A 6,008-nucleotide genomic window follows, 5' to 3' on the forward strand; every position below is an offset into this window, starting at 1 on the left:
CTGTGCCAATGTGCCACCATTAAACCTAGCAGAACTGTGCCAATGTGCCACCATTAAACCCAGCAGAGCTGTGCCAATGTCTACCATTAAACCCAGCAGAACTGTGCCAATGTGCCACCATTAAACCCAGCAGAGCTGTGCCAATGTGCCACCATTAAACCCAGCAATGTGTCACCATTAAACCACAAAGTGTCAGCAGTCCCAGCAGTGCCTGTCTCCAGTCCTGCCCCTTTCGAGTCCCTCTCCTGCTTCTGATGTAGTCCTGACCAGGCCCTGTTCTGCCCCCATTCCGTTTAGCCCATTCCTGTTCTTGTCTTGTCCCTGATCCTCCACCTCACCTTGTGTGTGTTCCTGTCCATACCCAGACCCTACCACTACCTTCACACCTACTCTCACCCTTTTCTTTATCCTGTCACTGCCCGTCCCTCTCTTTTCCATCTCCTGCCCATCTCTCCTGCCCCGTCCCTATCACTCGTCCTGCCCCTACCCCTACACTTTTCCCTATGGCCCGCCCCTCTTCCTCTTTCCTTCCCTTCCCTATCCCTGTGCTGTCCTTGCTCCAGGCTGACAACAGAATCCCCTGGCAGCCCACCACAAAGTTGAAGGGAAATTGTAAGCCAGGAGAACAGAAGTGTGATGAATGAGAGGGCAGGACAGAGAGGGCAGAAGAGAAGAAAGGATACAGAGGAGCAGAGCCAATGGGGCAGGGGAAAGCAGGAGATGGCAGGGGAGAATGGACAAGAGGGAAGAGCAGAAAGGCAGTGAAAATGGGATTTCTTGAAAAGAAGTGTTTACAGCTTTATTACAAGACAGGATGCCTCACAATAAGATGGATGGCTTTCCAATTCCTGAATTCCTGCTCTGAGGGAGCTCCAAATATTTTGGAAAAACAGGTCATCGCAAACTGTAAGAGCCTTAAATGACCCTGGAACAGAGGCCTCCTTAACATATGGGAACCCCAAGAAACATGAAGGACATCTGGTAATTATTATAGGGTTGGGAGGGAAACAAACTGAAGCTGTACAAACACAAATAGAAATGAGAATAGGAAACCTCCCACAACGACTGCATCCTGTGATGACTGTCCCCACCCCAAAATATATCACAGGGATGGGCATTCTAAAATGACTAACACTGAATCTCCCCAGTGCTCAGCCCCAATTTGGAATAAGGAATTGCATTCGTGCTCCAACAATTTCAGTGGGAAAAGTAACAATGCCTGCTGTGCAGATTCCTGCTGCAACTGAAGTAGTGACAGTGAAACAGTACAGGACCTGGGGGGAGGGGGAGCATGAAGAGATATCAAGGACAATTAATGATTTATTGGGTGCAGGAGTTTTGAAGTCAACTACTACAGCTCGGAACAATCCAATATGGCCTGTCAAAAAGCGGTGGGCTATGGGAGGAATTAAACAAGCTCACCCCGCCTCTCACAGCGGCTGCAGCAGGAAGTGTTGCTTTAACAGAAAAAGCTCAGAACCATTCCAGAGCAGGGCACGCTGTAATTGATTTAGCTAATGCTAGCTTCTTCACGATCCCGACTGCAGAGGAACGCCTTCCCGTGGCAGAGGTGACAAGATCCTGTCTGTAGATGGCCTCAGGGACGGCTGCACAGCCCAACCATCTGCCACAGAACTGTGGCTGAACATCTGCATGACACCAAACTGCCTCCTCACGTGCAAACAGTTCATTACGTAGATGACGTCCTGACTCAGGGAAACCGAGGAAGGGGTGCAACAAATGCTGGAATTGGTTGTGGATCAGCTGAAACAGAAAGGCTGGGAAATTCATCCTAATGAAATTCAAACAGCGACATTTTTAGGAACTCAGAGGCATTTTGGGCATTGGGGAATACTACCCAAAACCTGACACAACATTCTAGACTTTGCAGTACCCTAAAATATGAATGAGGCACAGCAGTGTATTGGGCTGTTTGGTTTTTGGAGACAGCACATTCCATACCTAGGACAAATTTTAACCCCGTTTATATACAAAGTGACAAGGAAGAGTTGGAGAGGGAAACGAACAGCAGGTTGCCTTTGAATTAGCAACAAAGGCTCTTCAAAGGGCCTCAGACATAGGGCCCATGCAAAAAGCAGAAACAGAGTTAAACGTGTCTGCAAATGGGGCATGTGCCAATTGGAGCTTCTGGCAAAAACAGGGAAAGAAAAAGGTTCCCTTGGGTTTTGGAGGAAGAAAACTCACATCACGAGAGGAGTAATGGATGCAGATTATTAAGGATAAATCAAATTCTGTGCAGCAATGGTGAACAAGATTTAATTATTCAACCCATGACAGAACAATTACTGATATTGCCAGTTTTAAAAACAGTTGTGAGAAAAGGAGATCCACCTCAGATCACCACTGCTCTGGAGAAATATGTACGTAGTACATAATTTTATTTTGCAGATCCTGCACGACGGGATTTACCCGCCTACCACCACGGTCCATTTGGAAAAAGATACCATCTGTGTGCCTGGATGTGAAGAACGGCCTCACCTGAAATTATCCCCAGTGCCTGCTGTCAGAGCTTGTGACCTGAGTGCAGTGATGGCATTGCTAACGGCACGTTGCCACTGTGACCAAGGCACAGGTTGGATGAGCAGATTGATAACTTCAGGACAAGGTTGAACAACTTTGCTCTTTCTTGCTAACTGCCATGTGTGTGGAGGCCCAGGAGGATGGGAACACTGGACGTGGATGGCCTGTGCAACCCAAATGGTGGGACAGCAAAACGAGTGCAGCCCATGAGGGAACAGAGCTCTGGGCCAGGACAGCAATCCCTGCCAGATGCAGCAGTACAGAGAAATGATCAGAGAAACGGGGAAAAATACACAGAAATTGAAACATGTCCAGATTACTTCACGTGTCCCACACCTGTGGTGACTCAAAGACCACACCTGCCACGTCTCCCACAGCGAGGTGTGTCCATATCAGAATTAAGTTTTGATACGAGATTTACGACTTACGAATATTAAAGCCATCTTCACAGTTTGAAGGAAAGGTCTGAGCTGCTGGAGGCTCTGCTCAGCTACATTTCTGCCCGTCTCGAGTGCAGTTCGAGTGTAGATTTCATACACAGCAAGGTGTGAAGAAAAGCTCCCTCTCCAGTCCTAGAGATAAAGAAAGTTCAAGCAGTAAATATCAAGCTACAACAAAGCCCAAGCTTCTGATTTAAGGACATCCTCTGAAGCCTAATTTAAGGCAGTAAAATTCACCTTCTTGCCTCAGGTTAATATCTCCAAGCTATTTTCAAAGATCTTTTCGTTACCTCCCGATATGTTTGCATACAGCTAGTAGAACAAACAGGGCCAATAAAGAGACCCAAACACATACAGTGAAGGCATAAAGTCCAGCATGGCGAAGATCAGAAATGAGGCAGGGAAAGCCTGACAGATTGAGAGCGATTAAGTGTCTGAATAAAGAAAGGAACAGAAGGAACAGACATTGCTGGAATCTATCAGACGCCAATCTTCATTTGAAAAACATCCTGTACATGTAGAACAAAAAGCAACACAGGATCAACCCACAACTATTTATTCCACTATCTCAGTGATGATTGCTATTATACAAACTACGCATTTTTAATACTGCTGTTTAAAAGAAAAAACAACACAAATTCCTCCTCCAGCGTGTAACCAAATTCAAGTTCATTTATGAGTTTAGGTAGGAAAAAAGACTTCTGGTCTCGGTAACACAGCTACAAAAGCACTGTACAGGATACTCACAGATACAGCATAAACCAAAGCTGGCTCTTTGTAACAGCACACTTCCTTTGTCTATTCCCCTTCTGTTGATGTACATTACCACAGCTTTGATGACAGTAAGGTTTCCTGGGCCATCTGTCAGAGCTGCAGAGCTTCCACCTCCTTTAAGCGTCCGTCCACTCACAAGTACAACCAGCCTGGCTGAGTAAACTACGCTGCATGTGCTGAGACAAAATGGAACAGAGATCAGAAGAAAATAATTGCATCTTAGTAAAAATATCTGTGATTTCTAGTCCGAGCAAATTAATGTCACATACAAAAATTACTTCCAACGTAAAGTAACCACATTTCCAAAACAAATTCTACCCATAGAAGAAGATTACAGAATTATACTACAGCACATCTTAAAACATCAGTTCTGTGGCAGACAGAGTAAAGAGACTAGCAAGAAAAAGCACAGAAGGGCTTCTTCCTAAGGAATAATTGACTACAGAAGGTAGAGCTGTTAGCTGGGGTTTTTTAGTGTGAGTGAGCAGAAAAGAAAAAAGTAGGAACGTGACCTCAGGACAGTCTGAAGTAACATGGAAACAGGAAGAGCTGCCCAGGTGCTCTGAGCTGTTCAGACGACGTGACAGCCATTTTCTTGAATGCTGTTACATATGCAGAGACAAGCAAAAGAATGAAAATCAAGGCATTTGCCTTCATCTTAATGGCACTGTATAAGCCAGCTCTCTGCAGGACTACGGCACAGACAGTGCAAGACTACTAAGAACTGCACAGTAATTGCCAAGCCACGTTTTCAGAAGCCAGCGTGACAAAGTACTTCCCTTTTCCCATCCACAAAGAAATGCTGGCTTAGACACCAATCTCCAGTGGGATAAGAATACGGAGGTACTTCATGCTATTTTCTCAAACTGAAAGGTATCAAATGTCTACTTAAGGACAAAATAGAACCAGCAACAAAGAACATGGAAGGCACACTAACCTTGGCAGGCACTTCAGATCAAAGCACTCTAACAGCAATAACTGTAGCAGGCAGTAGCTTAATTCCGCAGGTGCCTAGCAGTCAACTTTGCTCACTCTCAGATCTTTCTGCTTGCTGTTGAATTAAGCCTTCTTTTTCTCTAAGGTATTTCTCACACTTTCCACAGAACTGCTTTCATGCTTTACAAAAAATAACACCTGGAGAAAAAAGACTCAGTAAAGCTCTCTGACAATACAGGGATGCAAACTTCCTGCCTGTCACCCAAACAGGCGCATCGCCCACCTTGAGGCTCTTGTGCTGGCACTGCACACACTGAGCACAGGGGAATCCTTCACAGCAATCAGCCGCTGAGTTACACACAGCCATTCTGGGAGAACCGGTTTGCTGCCTTTGTTGTTCACATGCATAGCACTACACCAAGTTAGCACAACCATCTACACCTTCTTTTCTCCACCACACAGTGGTGTAGCTTTCTGGCTAAAAATAAAAATACCCTGCAGTGCAAAGAGAATGTTCCCAGATAAAACAAGGGAAAACAATCCAACAAGCAACCTCCCTCCTTCCCCTCAGCCCACCATCCTTCCCCTCACAGAACAGACAGAACAAACCCACAGGAAAGGAAAAGACAGCAAATCCACTTCCTGAGCCAATTCCCAGTGTTGAGAACTTAATAAAGAAAAAAAAAATACATTCTCTGCCTGCATCACCACAAAAAGCTGCACGGTAAATGAAACGAGCAACTGAGGGTTACAGCCTCCAGCTGCACCTCCTAACCAAAGCAGCTGGGAGAAAAAGTAAAAGTCTGTTTGCTAGTCTGTTTTTTAGACTGGAGTCTCAGAAAGTTGTAGAGATACCCCAGATAACAAAACCCTCACACCCATTCTTTGCAACTGCAGACGCACAACCTGAGAGAGACCCTAAGAAACGTACAGCTAGATTAACTTCATTATGTTCTTTTCCTCCTGTGCTTTTCGTGCTAGTTCTTAAGAACATCCCCTTTTTGAATAGATCTTCAGAATCTGAACCATTCCTGAACTCAGCTGCATAGGCCAAGGTGAAAACGTAACTCAAAAATGCCCTACAACTTGCACAACGTTCTTCTTACAGCAGTTAAGGACAGCTGTCCTGACACCTCAGCATTCACAGCTTCAGGTTCATGAGAAAAATAATCACCGTTGAAAGTACAATTAGCAGATAATGGCCACATGGTGGCGCAGGGGGGAGAGAGTACGGGGGAAAAAAAGCAGCACGAATTGAAATCCTTCTCAGTTCTTCCTCAGACATTGCTCACAGCGATCATAGACGCATTTCTACAT

The 6,008-nt window shown here is 45.3% G+C and overlaps 1 long non-coding RNA gene across 2 annotated transcripts in view; it reads right to left on the bottom strand.

Moving 5' to 3' along the window:
* The window catches only part of LOC122191564, a 5,619-nt gene extending 389 nt beyond the window's left edge, over positions 1–5,230 (bottom strand). Inside the window, exons 1-5 of one of the 2 annotated variants that reach the window (XR_006182428.1) lie at positions 4,975–5,230; positions 4,693–4,889; positions 3,729–3,931; positions 2,970–3,113; positions 26–2,783 (exon numbers count right to left, since the gene is read on the bottom strand). This is a non-coding gene — a long non-coding RNA (uncharacterized LOC122191564). Of the gene's footprint in view, positions 1–25; positions 3,114–3,728; positions 3,932–4,692; positions 4,890–4,974 lie in introns of both variants that reach the window. The other variant, XR_006182427.1, reaches the window with a different exon arrangement.
* Between the last annotated feature and the right edge of the window lie 778 nt (positions 5,231–6,008).

The sequence above is a fragment of the Lagopus leucura genome, unplaced genomic scaffold (assembly GCF_019238085.1).
Source record: "Lagopus leucura isolate 7727_CA_CO unplaced genomic scaffold, USGS_WTPT01 34039-0_obj-0_obj, whole genome shotgun sequence".
In the NCBI taxonomy this organism is placed as follows: Eukaryota; Metazoa; Chordata; class Aves; order Galliformes; family Phasianidae; genus Lagopus; species Lagopus leucura.